General features: G+C 47.0%; 1 protein-coding gene and 1 long non-coding RNA gene across 5 annotated transcripts in view; one reads left to right on the forward strand and one right to left on the reverse strand.

Moving 5' to 3' along the window:
* The window catches only part of adarb1b (adenosine deaminase RNA specific B1b), a 122,086-nt gene that overhangs the window by 51,621 nt on the left and 55,373 nt on the right, over nucleotides 1-15,092 (forward strand). The window lies entirely within an intron of this gene.
* On the reverse strand, nucleotides 4,098-5,195 carry LOC147251782 (uncharacterized). The gene is made up of 3 exons (XR_015118808.1): nucleotides 4,641-5,195; nucleotides 4,320-4,408; nucleotides 4,098-4,230 (listed from the first exon to the last, which is right to left on the reverse strand). It is a non-coding gene; the product is annotated as an uncharacterized LOC147251782 (long non-coding RNA).

The following is a 15,092-nucleotide window of genomic DNA, read 5'->3' on the forward strand; positions in this document are numbered from 1 at the left end:
AATAACGACCAAAGAACCTTGGGCTAATGGCCGGCCCACGCCACGCCACCTTTCGAACAAGATCTTTTGGAGACTCCGGTAGCGCCAGAATTGTGTGAATGAACCCCTCCTGAGTGTTGCGTTTCCACTGTCACAGGGTGAATCCCGTCGCGTCGCCGTGAGTCACTGGTGATTCTCATATTCCCCTCCTCAGATCTGCACCAGCATATGTTAGCAGTCTGAGCGCCTCACAGCATCATCAACATGTTTATATATGGAGATTACCTGCCTCCTTCCACACTCCACACCCACAATCTGTTTAATGTCTTTCTCACTCTTTCCCACACATTTTTTTTTTTTTTTTTTGGTTTTTGAATCATTGCAAGCAGAAAGTAGATAGTGCATGTACACTGTTTTCCGTTCATCCGCCGCCGTGAGCAGGCAGGAGACGGACGGCTCCGGTATCGACGCTCACGTTTGTTTTGGAGCCTGGACGTGGGAGTGGCGGCCAGATGCAAAAACACTGTAGCCACTCAGGCGAAGCCGCCGCTGATAGTGGCGATGTGACCCAACAGCGGCGGTCTGCTTAGTGTCTCCCAGACATCCGCTGTACACCGTACGAGCTGAGTGCATCTGGAGTGGCGATAAAACTCCACACTACCACAAAGGCAGTGTTTACGTACCTCCACTGGAACACCGGGTCTTGGGTGAATGAATGATCCTGGGTGGTGGTGCTGACATGTTGTGTACATAGTCAGCGTGAGTGTGATTACACACCACTTGCGAGTATGAGAGTACAGTAGAGATGGAATGTCTCTGGTTCTCTGATGGCACGTTCACACATCTCCCATTTCCTGTTTGTAGGGATTTTTACAAGTATTTTAACTACTTTTAAAGAAAGAAGTATTGTCAACTATTAGGGAAAACAGTCTTTGCAGTCATTTGTCAGACAAGCGTTCCTTTTATTTGAAGCTTCACCCTCCGAGATGTGAAGATTTGCTGCTAATCCGTCTTTTTTTCAAACACAGCCTCAGAATCTTTCTGTGTGTGTCAAACAGGTCCAATCAGTTCTGATCCCTGCTGATAGACAAACGGGGCCTTTCCTTCCTCTCAGAAAGGTGTTGTAAGTTGGATAAGACAGCTAATGCAGGTTAGTGCTGGAGTCTCTGGCTCTCACGGTGTGTGAATGTCAGGCTTCCGTCCACAACGTTACCTGGAACAATGCGTGACGGCTTCCTCGCTGAACTGCTCCGGCTGTGGCGCCGCTACTGCCAACTCTCTCTCGCTCGCTCTCTCCCTGCCTTTCTAACGGCCATCAATAACAGAAAGTCTCTGGCAAGGACAGAAGTTCTACTGATCTCTTACCCGAGGCCTCGCACTCGAGCCGAACAATTTCAAAGAAATGGGTAACGTTTCTGATTGTTTTGAGTGATGAGACGATATGACTTACAACGTTAGAGGAACGTTCACATCGGTATTCTCATTTTCAATGAATTGTTTGGCCCTACCTGGACCAGGTCTTCAGGATGTCGGGTCCAGGATGTGTTCCAGATCACCTCCTTAAGTCTAACACTAAACTCTGCGTAACAGCGTCACCGTTTGTCTTTGAAATATCCCCCTAATGGGCAAGCAGACCTGTGCCAGTGATCACATGACCTTGGCAAAGGTTAATAGATATCTGCCTCCTTCCTGTTGGTTTCGCTTTTCCCCAAAATCTCTGGAGTTTGTTTTTTTAAGACTCTCCTGCTTGTGGCACCCCATCGCAGGCGCACCGCACACACACATCAGAAGTGTTTCTGAGAAACATTTGAAGGTCCCATTTAAAGAGCAGTTAGAGATCAGGTTTCCATCACATGAGCCTGAAAATGAACAGAAGTGTTGGTAAACGAGCAAGTATGTAGTTGAAATACAACGATGAAATGAACAGAGCCACAGACAATGGATGGATCTTAATTTGCACACATGCTTGTACTTTGCCCTACTAATCAGCCAACATGGCGAATCAAATCAGATTGTTTCGGTCTGAATCCATTTTCCTCAGAGCCACACGGCCGCCGCCACCGTTACTGAAAACCTCCTTTACAGCCCAGCAGGAGAGAGAGAGAAAGAGAGAGAGAGAGAGAGAGTGATTTGATCTTTCTCACCTTGATCAGATTACACATTCGAAATAGTATAATTACAGCTGTCACTGATTAATGGGCAAGCTATAATTAGCTCCCTGGATGTAGGCAAACAGTGTGAGACAAAAAAAGATGACGAATAATGGTTGTACACTTGAGGTGTGTGTGTGTGTGTGTGTGTGTGTGTTTGCGTGTGTGCATGCGTGCGTGGAACCTACATGTGTGTACATTCCTATGTGTGTAATTGAACAGAAGCAGATAAGAATTTGTCAAAGAGGTCGTAAGCTTTGTAATTAATAGCTGAATTATTCTGGTTCCATCAGTGAGAGGGATACTGACCAGGACAAGCAGAAGCTGGAAATCGAATCTTATCATAACAAAAATGACACATTGCAATAATTCAGGTAGGCTATTGAATCTTTAGTAATCAAAATGGAGTCACAATCGTGACGCGAACGACAGCAATTTTCAAATTGCAGAAAGGTTGTTCAAGGCAGCAGTAACTGTGTGTCAAAATACAGTTTTTGAATTAAATGCTGTCTTGTTGCAGACATCTGACCTAAAGATCTGACCTTGTATTTTATCGGCAATCTCCGTTCTAGGAGGACGCACCGGACAAAAGCAGCTGGTAACAGACAGATTTAACGCTACATGCAGCCTTCAAGTACAAGTGGAAACAGACTGAGACGGCGAAAACAAGAATGGGTTCTGAGACGTTTCCATCCCCTGGAAACTGTGTGAAAACGCTGCTGCGCAAGTAGTTGTTTTGAACGCTAGTTTCTGCTAGAATACAATCCCATTGTCGAACACTTTAATCCCAAATCCCAGGACTCGTTTCTCCGTTTCTTGACTGCAGCTTTTTGTCCAAGTGTTGCTCCTCATCCCAGTCACCGCTCACTGCGTCAGGATTAGCAAGTACGATTTTTACTGCCACCAACACACCCGTATCTGTTGGACTGTAGCAGCTGATACAGCGGCCAGGCTCTAAGGTGAAAAGGTGGAATATATAGAAGGGAGTTATAATACATTGTACTGCAAGGTTTCAAATATTAATAAAGATGGAGTGTATGTCAGGCATTGTGCATGCATGAGCTATTAGTGTGCACTCAACAAGCGCAGCACCCCTGCCAGCGCGCTGCCAACCTCTCAGTCAGTGTGCAGGGCTCGCCAGGCGGAATGGAGGAGCAGGCGAATGGACAGGATGGCAAAGGTAGATTACGCATCTGCTGTGGCTTCCGAGGCCAGCAGGCTGTTATGAGACAGCTCGGCTACGCTACCGCGTCTGAGCTGCACTGATGCTGGCCTCCCGTCACTGAACGGTCTCCGTGTACGCCCCTCCAGAATAGGACTCGCGTTGGTTGCTCTCACCTTCGCGTATAACAGAACCAACTGAGTGGATTCTTTTTTTCAGCGTAGGAGAAGCCGTTGCAGACAGTTAGAGCTTTAATCAGTTTCACTGTGTCACGCATATAAAATTATGCCTAAGAAAATGATCTTTGGTGACGGAAACTAACTAAATTAGAGGGAATGAGAAAATAGATGGACTAGAACATAATAAACACAGAAAATCGCACTGCAGTATTTATTTAAGAATAATTTATTTAACAATCAGTTGGGGTACTACAAGTGTAGGCCTGTGTGTGTGTGTGTGTGTGTGTGTGTGTGTGTGTGTGTGTGTGTGTGTGTGTGAGAGAGAGTTTTATTGGATCCATTGAGTGAACAGCATTTAAGATGTGTGGTGATGTTTTCTCCCTGCGGCAGTGGGAACTTTCTACAGGAGTGCGTCATGGCATGAGTTCGCTGTCACATTTTTCTGGAATGATCTCCATTATATAAGAATTGAATTAAGTTGAATAGCGATGCCAAACACACACACACACACACACACACACACACACACACACACACACACACACACACACACACGTTCTGCAAATGCTCCAGCTGGTTGGCTGGCTTAGTACTGAAAACACCAAACAGGAGGGTTGCACATATGTGAAGATTTTAATAGCAGACTTCATTATTCCAGGATTAATGTGGCTGGTCAGGGTTTAGTTCGGTGACCTCAGCGGTGTCACGCTTGGGTTGTAGTGGCCAGAATCATCTCACTTAGAAGATAAAGCATGTGTTTCTATTCAGAAAATTCAAGAGGTTAATGGCAATATTTACTTCAGATACAAGGGCGTTGACATTTCAGTACACACACACACACACACGCACGCGCAACATGCCGGTCCTCAACAGCGGGTCCATGACGGTGTTAAGCTTCACACTGTTCTCCATTCTGCCATAGCAAGGTATCCTCCAGCCTGAGAAGTTCAATGATAAAATTAGCACAGCGAATTAGCACTGATGAGTCATTCATTAGCGGCTCCGTGTACGTTGGCAGGCGGTGGCCGCGGCAGCTTGTCGTTGGCTGCTTTGCTGGATCGTGTCTAATATTTATAGAAAAGCAAACAAATAGAAGTGACACAGGTTTGAAATATCAGCTTGTTTTCATGAGGAGCGGAAGGTTTGTGGGGGTGATAGCGTAGCGCTTACAGTGCGGCGAAGCTCAATCAGCTCAGTGATAAAAACCTTTGATCGAGACGCTGATTTATGAGAGGTAACCCCGTGAAGTAGAACACAACTCCGTCCCACGTTTTTAGCTTCTGCAGAACCTGGCCGTGCGAATGTTGCCTCGTTTGTTTGTTTGCCGTCACGTTAGCTTCGTTTAGTCCACTGCTCAAAGAGGCCAGACAGGTCTGACATATGCAAAGTCCCTTTTTAGATTTTTCTAAGCTACAGTACAGCTGAGGGTGGGCAACTTCACTACATCAGCTTCTCTGAGTGGTTTGTGTCCATGCGAAAGAATTGTCATTCTCCGTTTGTGTGAAGCAGGAAGAGCTGGAACGGCGTCTCCTCGTCTTCTAAACACTCAGACGCAGCAGCAGCTGAGACGCTGCGATCTGCACGCCGCATGTATAAAATGCCATAGATGGCAAATGCATGAGAAGAGTGTTGTTACTCAGAGCAGCTCTGTTGTTATCACCGTTAATTAAAACGACCTCCTACAGTTTGTGTCGCTCTGCACTTGCAACGCCTCACATGAAGAAAATGTTCTCGGGTGGAGGAGAGAGGAGAGAGCGCGGTGGGGGAGATCTGACGCCCGATTCATCCTGAGCTCAGTAGGTAACAGTGAACCGAAACTGAGAAGTCAAGACGACCTTATTTAGTCGTCCCTAGCAAACGCAGTTATTCGCGGAGCAAATATCTACATTTTGAGGAGCACTTTAGCAGGACGTTCTCTCCGTCCTCATCCATCATGGGTCCTTTTCTTTTTTTTTCAGCTCACAGTAAAACATGGGTACTGCTGTGCATGCCGTGAGGTAGTCGAATGCATTTATGACAGCTCAGTCAATATCTAAAAAATTGATGGGATAGAATGACAAATGGCCTCCTCCTGAATGCAGAAATTTGCTGCCGTGTTTGAGTGCACTTCTAAGCAGTCAGATGACATTATGTCCTGTTGGTTGACTGTTGACACCATCATACGTACACATATAGAACATAGAACCCCCTAGACAGCTGTAGTTCCTGTTTCAAAATGCTGCATGTTCTTCTGCTCGCTGGTTTGTGTGTGTGTGTGTGTGTGTGTGTGTGTGTGTGTGTGTGTGTGTGTGTGTGTGTGTGTGTGTGTGTGTGTGTGTGTGTGTGTGTGTGGCTATGCATCGCTCCCTGTTATATGGGGTGAATGTCATTGGAGGGAAGGTTGATATCAGAACAAATTCAGCCTGTATTAAGTCAGCACCAGCAAACAGTGCAGTGTGAGCTATTGTCAATACAGCCATGTTATGGTTGGGTGCTGCCAGAGGCCGTGAGTGAGCAGTGACAAGAACCACAACAAAACAATCAGCGGCGGTGGCTCATGACCTCATTGTCTGTTCATGTCAAAAATGCCTCAACCAACAGGCCCACCTTTGAGACGCCACGCCATCCCGGCAGCTCAGCTCATCTTCTCTCTCATTCCGTGCTAGCAGCTAGCATCAGATGCTATCAGCAGTGTATCATACACACCCGCCTCTCTCAGCTGCTCAGCGTTTTAACCTTTTTTTTTCTTTTTTTTTTTTATTATGTCACCCTTGCAGTGCGAGTGTGACCCATTCCCATGTCGGGGACTAGTTATATAAACGTAGCCGGGAGCACTGTAACACACCAGTGACGAGCCAGACACAGTGTACAGTGTGTACTCGCCGCTACACCCTCTGTCACTTCCCATTCACAATTCAAGACGTAGACATGCAACAAACGTGTCCCCTACCTGCAGTCAGGATGCGTTTCCTGATCGAGTTCACTGTTTTACTCGTGATATGAAATTGTTGCTCAGTTGAGAACAAAAGTTGACACACAGTTTGTTCAGCTGGGTCGTTTTCTCAAATCAACACCTTCTTAATGATTTTTGAAGCCTTGCTGTAGTTTTTAGAGGCACAAGCTGACGTGATGTAGCGAGCCGACCGCAGCGCCGAGGCAAGGCTTCACCCCCGCCGAGCTCTCGGCCTCGTTTAGACGCTGGTTCGCAACCAGGGAACAGTTTTTTTACTGACATATTTTATGTTGTGGAACAAAACATTACTGTCTTTTAAGCTGGAGTGAACCACAGGCCTTATTTCAGCCGTTTAACCAAAAACGTTAACTCTGAAGAACCGTAACCACACTGATGTTTTGGGGGTTTCAGGACTCGTTCCCGCGTCGCTCGATCACCACTGATGGAAACATGACGATGCAGCTGAGGATTATGTTCATAACTGAAGAATCGGGTGATGACTTTAGAGATTAGATTAGATTATTGAGTCTACACAATGCCAAGAAAATTTAAAAAAAAAATTGCCCATCACAGTTTCCACACGAGCCATCAAAAAGCTTCTTTTGCCATCAGACGTGCCGTTTTCTGACCAGCAAATGTTTGACATTTTGGGTGGGGGGGGGGGGGGGTGACAGAAATAATTCTGACAATAGTTGGTGTTTACATATTATTTTTGATCGATTCATCAGAGCCGTTGATGACACCCCTCATGATGCGCTAAGTTCATCTTTCCCTCTCCAGCGCAATGACACGGCGCCGTCTTGGTTAATTTGATGTTCGGGAGCTTTTGCCCGGCAGAAACAGAATTTCTTTTCTTTGTGTGGTAACTTCATCATTGGCCTCCTTCAGAGGTTCCCCGCTTACTGCCGTGACTGGGAGGTGGAACATGACTGCACCCGCAAAGATGAGGGGTCTGGTTTGTTTGTCTCCCTCACAGCAGCAGGACTACGGGTCTGTCTGTCTGCTGGAGATCAACAACATATTGTCATTGAAGTCCGCTCAAGTTCAATGACAGAAAATCTACCCATAATGCTTAGTAACACTTGTCAGAACGTCTCTCAGGGTTCCAAATTACCTCTCACATCTGCTGCTGTTCTGTTACACACACACACACACACACACACACACACAGAAAGAGAGAGAGAGACAGAGAGATGGCCTGTTTGAATTGATTAGACTGCCATAAGTGAGGCAATGATGTGCTTAAAGAGAGATGATGGAGAGAATTGTTGATCATCCTGTCAATCCCGTGATTACGCCTCGCATGCAGATTAGCAGATTCGACTTGGAGAAGTCTTGAGCTGAAATATTCGATGCACCACAATTATTATCAGTTAAAGGAAAGAACGTTTTTATGTTTCCCCTCCAAACGAGGGAGCAGGTGATAGTCGGGCTTTCTGGTTGTCCCTTCGTGGATGAGGATGTGGTTTGTGTGGTCAAAGGTCAAGGGCGATGTGACTGCAAAGAACTCTTTTTGTTAATAACCCAAGAATTCACATGCTAATTATGCTCACAAATGCCCAATAGCATCAAATTCAGTAATGAGATTTTATATCCAAAAGGTTCCTAATCAGAGATTTGCACAGAAACACTTTTATGACCTTCATATTTGTGGTACGCTGGGATCTCAGTAACACCTTCAGCTATCACCTGACACCAAGCCTCTTTTTTCTTCTCCTTCTTCGTCTTCTTCTTCTTCCCAGGTTTCAGTTAATTTTCCGCCCCAGCTCTTTGTTTGCAGTTGTGAAAGTTTGCATGTGAGAGGAGCTGTCCGGTAATCACCAGGTTTTCATCCGCCGCTCCACCAGACACTGAGTCAAACTGTCCTTGAGCAGCTCATGCCTGATGAGCAGGCTGACTTCTCCCAGCCTCCGTCATCTGTGTGTGTGTGTGTGTGTGTGTGTGTGTGTGTGTGTGTGCTGCTCTAGCATCAAAGCACTGTGGAACACCTATCAACAAGCGTCAAACCTTTGAGCCCGTCGTCTACTTTATGCTTTCGTCCTTTTTACGAAGGTCTTGACGCTTTGACAGCAGCGCAGGAACTGAGAGCTGCGCGTGTAAACGGACGCTCAGCCTTCCGTGTTTCCGTCAGCAGTCTCCTGCTATTTCACTGACAGTTGATGTGAAGAGACAAACGCTAACAACCGCTAAGGAACGGAAAGCAGGACTGCATGCTAGCAGACATGCAGCAGCAACACCCTGCTACAGACGCTGTATGAAAGTGGAGTGAAAAGACAGAAGCTCTGCAGCAACGGCCTTCTAAGAGTGGAAAAGGATTTTCAGTTCAGTTCGTTTTCACAGAGAACCATCACAGATGCAGAGCGAGGAAATGAAATATACTGCTGGTCTGCACAGGTTTGACTAATTAAATGTTTAATTTATTGCATTCTCCACTTCAGTCTTTGCAAAAAAAAAAAAAAAAGTCTTCAAAAGTTTTTGGTGTGTTCCTGATCGACGCCGCCCTCGACTGTTCATTTCCTGGAGCCGTTCTCTGTGTCCGTCCGCCTCCTTATCGTCTCTATTTCTGTCCCTCTCTTGAATGACAAAATGGGCAAATGATATTGAAACCCTCCTGAGTCAGCAGTCGCCATCACCTTCAATCATCACCGCTCCAGTCCACCGCGCAGCCTCCCACCGAGACAGACGCCAGGGCCTCACAGCAGCCGCCTGAGACGTTCATAACTCCAGCTAACCCTCGACTGACATAAATAAATCGATTCAGACGAAGAAGTGACGAGGAATAGAGGTGCTGCTAAAGAAATATCAGAATAAATCAACAGGGAGAAAAAATAAGTAAGAAAGAAAAGGTGAATAATGAAATTTTAACATTGTCTCCCAGGGTTTTTTAAAGTCTCCATTAGGGATGCAGCACTGGCTAAAATCTAGCTGGTCCTCCCATTAGAGCCGTGTTCTCCAGCACTCTAAAATAGTAACCCTTATGTAACTGTGGCCTTTGCCTGGTGAAAGGAGATGTCAGATGCAGCGCTGCGGCATAATGGCTTGAAATCTTTCTGCGAGAGCAATGGCTAAATAAACAGAACCGATCAGGAGAGCAGCAGGGCGGTTCTGGTCCCACTCGGGTGTTGTTTATTTATTACGCCGATGTTCTCGGAATAGGAGATAAAGAGACAAAAACCTGGTGATGGAGCTGACTTGCAGTGAACTCATGCAGATTATTCAGTGTCTGCTTGAAGTCATTTGCATGATGGAAACTGGACTCAGCTCTGACGTCACGTTGTCATTTCATCTGAAAGAAGATGTTGTACTGTATTTCCTGGTTCATGGGGATAAAAAGAAAAAGTATAGACCTTTGACACTGCCCCCCCCCCCCCCGCCAAGAAAACCCCAGTGCCCTGAAGTATTTGGCATGACTTTGTGTTTAGAACGAACACTTGAGAGCTTGCAGGGAACAGCCAGTTCCAATTGATGAAGAATTCTTGTCATTGTATGCAAATGGCAACAGCGTCCATCCTCTGCTGAACCCGTCCTCCACAGAGCAGTGAGCCGTGCAGCGCTCAGGGACCGGCTCCACATCTCTCTGGCGCCGACAGCTGCATGAAGCTAACATACGTGACTTTGCTGGAGGGTGAAACCGGAGCGCCCGGAATGAACCCTGGTAGACAAGGGGAGAACATCCAAACTCCGCACGGACAGAACCTGAGACTTGAACCCGTGCCCTTCTTGCTGCGACAGTGCTGCTGCGCTGCGCTTGAACCGCAATCGTTCCAGTCATTTCCAAACTCTTCGGCTGCAGTTCTTCTTTCTCTTCGCGGGAGTAATCGACTATCAGCTGAACCCGGAGGTCGAGCAGGAGGATGGCGTTTGAAATTGTCATGGAGACGCCTGCAGATGAACAGTGTCAATCTGTGAGATTCACTGTTTGCTGTCATTTAATCCCTGACCAGTGTCAAAAAAGTAAATAGAAAACACTGTGTTGTGGGAAGCTGACCTGTTGTGCGGCTACGATGGCCTCTGAACAGCCAGGTTTGTTCATTTATTCCACACACATCACCTGCAGCGGTCCGTTCATCTCTCTGAAACCGTCCTCAGCCACAGAGACGGTCGGGCAGGACCGGGATTTGCTGTCCCGGGTTAGCACACAAGGCAGAATATGTTTATGATGCTAATTACATAGATAGGGGTGCCATGCCCAGATATCTCAGGCTGCAGCGTCTCAGCCGAACCCAAACATCTCTACATCTCGACATCCCAGCGCTGCGCTGGATGCTTTGTTGTTCGATTAAACAAGTTTCTACCTGTTAGTGGCCTTGAAGTGCACACAGATCCAGCGGCTGCGGGAGATCCGATGTTCAGATGTTTCCGATAGTCCTGCGATGTGAGGAATGACATTGCTGAGGCATTTGACTGCTGTTGTCCTGTCTGATCTGTATGTTGTTGTGGTTTTGACAAAGACCCAGATCAGGTAACCACATGTCTGAAGTGCTCCTCTGATGTGGTTGTGCTCCGCCTGACTCCCCTCCGTCCTCGTGGGCCCATGGAGTCTGATAGCGGCAGCTTCTAATAACCTCGGCGCTCCAGCCGGCGATGACAATCGAAAAAAATGTATTGATCTGCGGATCTTGATGTTGAGACTTCTGTAAACTTTGGTTTCCACTACAAAGTCCAAGAAGGCCTGACTGTTTCCTCTGATGTCCTCCCCAGTGGCCTTGGTGAACTTCCTGTCCTCCGTGAGGACTGAGCACAGAAGCTGGATCATATCCTCGTACCTGAACCTCTGACCTTTGCTAAAGGTCAAAGCAGGTCACAGCAGATTTGCGTGCTGAAGAGAAAACAAAGAAGTTGATTGTGTAGTGAAGGGCCTGCCTCTTCCACGGCTGCGTTTGGCTCTCTGCCTGCTGTTTGTTTAACAAGGCTATACTTTATTGTTTTTATATTCCAGTGTTTGAACTGCTCCACATCTATCAAAGGACAACTTCACTTGGAATACTCGAGGTATAATTACGCACAGTCACTGAGAGCAAAGCATTTAATCATCAAGAGGTCTCACGCACGCACACACACACACACGCACACACACACAACAACAACAACAGCAGCAGCAGCACTAAAAGGAAGCAGTCATGTTTGTGCTGGCGTGTGTCAGACGGACAGAAAAAGATTGGAAAAAGAACGGAAAAAACAAAGAAGAGACAATGACTGGGGCGGGGGTGGAGGGGCGGAGGGCTGAGTGCCACAGGCACATCTGCCCACGCCTCAGTTCCCCTCTGTGGTTTATGGCCTGGCACACTGACACCAACACCAACTCACCAGGAGGCTGTCACTTCTCATTTAGACTGGAATTGTTGCTTTCCCAACATCATTCCTCAATCAGAGCTGAGGGTTCAGGATTGGCTGCTGACTCCTCGCCGTGGCAAGCATCCACTTCAGCATACATTTCAGGAAGAAGCCGCGGTTTTGTTCTCTTTTTCACATTAACTCAATGTAACCACCCATTACCCAAAATAGCCAACCTACCGGAGTTACTGGGGGGTTAAACCGGCCTCGTCCATCTCAGTTGTTGTAATCCCGGGAGGGCAGACGGTTACAGAGCTGTTCATTCATACCCTGGAGGATAGGATGGAAAACTGTCGAGGCTTTATTAATATGAATTGGGATCACAGCTCTCATACAACCCAGTTTCCTTCCAGGAAAACCCGCTAGCAGTCAGATACTGTGGAAAATATATTAAATAGTTCCCTGAGTCAGATTACCAATGGCTCTGATTGCAGTAAGGAATGATGCTGTAAATGTTCAAATACATTTTTTCCGTCCGTGCTTCAGGTTCATCCTGCACTTGGCTTGTAACTGGCAGTGCACGTCTTTGTTCCTCTTTGGGGCATCACGAGAGTCGAGGCCTTTTCCAGCCAGCCAGCCTTTCCGAGCTCACCTAGAATAGGTTTCCATCACATTCACTGCAAATCAGACGTCAGATCTGAAGAAAATCTGAGCAGCCTAAGACCTGTGTGTCAGGTCTCCAGGACCACTTTGTGCCTCAGGAATTCACAAGCACATTTCGATGGAATTTTGCGTGTGCAATGCATATTTCCCCTGGATGAAGGCAGTATAGGGCTTTGTTGTGTGTGGTGATAAGATTGTAGAGGAAGAGGTCGGCTCAGCCCGTTGTGACCCTGGACCGGTGAAAAACTGAGAGAATTCTTCAGGAAGTACCTTCAGTTGGACAAGTTGTAGCTGTTACTTTACGCCAACTGATTTTGGACACATTACAAAGACAAAGTTTGGGAGGATCCAGGACGGGTCCCGACAGTGGAAACGTCTTGTCAGTCCCGTTCTGGATCAGAACGCGATCGACAAAGGGGGGGCACATCACTAGTCCACCCTGCAGAGGCGTCCTGGGGGTTGCTCCAGCCCTCCACCTGGACATGCTGCTCCCATCACCCTATAACACATAACGTTGAGAGCTCTACAAATTTAACTTGCGCATGCACGAGGACTAAAAAAATCCCATTAAATAGCTTATAAAAGGAGAATAGCTCATAAGATAAGTCTTGTCAGTATTTACTGGTACTTCCTGCTTGTACGTACACACGCGTACTCACTGGCTTTCATGAAGGTGTCACATAAAAGGTTCTCATTTCACCAGGTGTAAGATTTAGCCTACTTTTCATCTGTTTTATTTTGAGCCACCTCATACACTCGCAATCTATGACACAGAGAAAAATGTGAACAAAATATGTGGTGGCCTACTTTGGAGCACCTCTGTTGTAATCCTATCTGCAGCCGCTGAATAGAAGCAGTGTGGGAACGCCTGAACCACTATTGTGTGACAGCAGGGCAGAGAGGAAAGCAGTGGAGAGGCTCTGCAGTCTGGCTTTACTCTCCATCTTGGTTAATTAGCTTGAACTTAACTGTGCCATAAAATGAGGCGTGAGCGAGGAACATGCAAATATAACATAACTGCCGCAAACACTCTTCCACACATTCCAGTGTAATTACAGCCAGATACGAGCGCCGGTACCTCTCACGGCCCTCGTGCACTCCCAGAGAACATAATGAGGGCTCAGGTGGCGGTGGCGGATGCTTGCTCTGGGCGGTGGCAATGCAGATGTTACCTGGTGCCGCTACGCTTTCCTCTCGGAGTGTGTTTGTGGGCCAGCTGTGATGGTCAGCTGCCCGTTTTTACCGAGGCTTTGGCAACTCCCCAGACGCTTGACCCAGATAGAGAGAAGAGGAATGCAAAAATGTTGTGTCTTTGATAAACAGTCAGACGTCCACCTGTGTGGGCGCGGAGCTGCTCGTCATCCTGCCAGAACAGGTGTGCGGGGAAAGCGAAGGGAACTCTGCTCGTGTAGTTGTCTCTTTCATCACAATGTCTGCTTTGTTGTTAAAGGTAATTGGCTGTAATCAGAAATAATGACTATCAGGTTTGCATGCTGGGATGTACGCCGCTTCCGCCCCAGAGAAAAACAGGTTGCAGCAGTGCACTGGTCAGAGGAGACAATAGCTGCATCGGGGATCTGCTGCTGCTTGGCCTCCATCTGCTTATTTTGACTCGTACCTTTTTAAGTGTCGCATTGGAAAAGGTTGACGGAAAAAAGGCAGATTTGAGAATGAAAATACCTCCCTACAGCCTTGTGTGAGGTTGTCTTTGCCGCCATCTTCGCCCCAAACCAGGTGACGGAAACACACCTCCTGTGCGTTTACTGCAACATTTCCCCGTTCGCTTAAAATCCCTTTTGTTGATTAAACGGAAAGACGACGGCAGTTTCGGTGCAGATCCAGTAGTTTCTTTACAAAGTCCTGATGTGAAATGTTGCTCAGCTGTGTGTCCCCTCTCCAGAGGTGGCTCTGCCCGGGGGGTCGCGTCGCATAGATTTTTTTTTTCCTCTGAAATTATGAAACCAAAGCTGTGCTAAAAAAAATCAGATTAGAATCTGAAAGCATCACCACCCCAGAGACGAAGTCCCTTTGGCGTGAATGACATGCAGATGTTTTTCATGCAACAAAAAGGGATAGAGCTCACCGAAGCAGAGGGAAAACATAAATATCACCCCTTTAATGGTTGTTGTTGTTTAAAAAAAAACAAAAAAACAAAACTTGGCAAATCGCATTTGTGTTTGAAATGAAAGTAACGACCACAAGTTGGTTCAAGGGAAACCTTCGTCTGCGCTCACCTGCCCAGAGCACTCTGGAAGTTGATAAGAAGTCACGGTCAAACACACACACACACACACACACACACACATGCACACGGAGCAGGCTAGCTTACTGCCAGGACAGAAGGTCACATTCTAACCCAGGAGTCACAACGCATCAAAGTGCAGTGAAAAAAGATGTGGTCCAGTGGGGGACGGAGCAGATTCAGGGGAGCCGTCCAGAGGCGTTTATCTGATGGGAGGAGTGAGACCTAGAGAGAAATGGGATTTTTACATTTGAAACACATTCCTCTGCGCTATCGTCTGTCACCATCTGTTTCTCGTGTCCGTCTCATTCCACCTCTGGACATCCCTCTCCCCTCCCTCAGTCATTTAATACACGTCGCATTTTTTTTCTTTCCATCCTGCCTCTGCAGCCGCAGCTACGTCTTTAACCTCCATAGAAGTGGAAGGTGATCAACAAGGTCACGCAGCAGGGGAGGAAGACGAATAGGCTGACAGGGACTTGGCGGTCACTGGAGACGATGCTGGTGTCTG

The sequence above is a fragment of the Aulostomus chinensis genome, chromosome 12, assembly GCF_037954235.1.
Source record: "Aulostomus chinensis isolate RoL2024-O1b breed Wild chromosome 12, RoL_Achi_v1.0, whole genome shotgun sequence".
In the NCBI taxonomy this organism is placed as follows: Eukaryota; Metazoa; Chordata; class Actinopteri; order Syngnathiformes; family Aulostomidae; genus Aulostomus; species Aulostomus chinensis.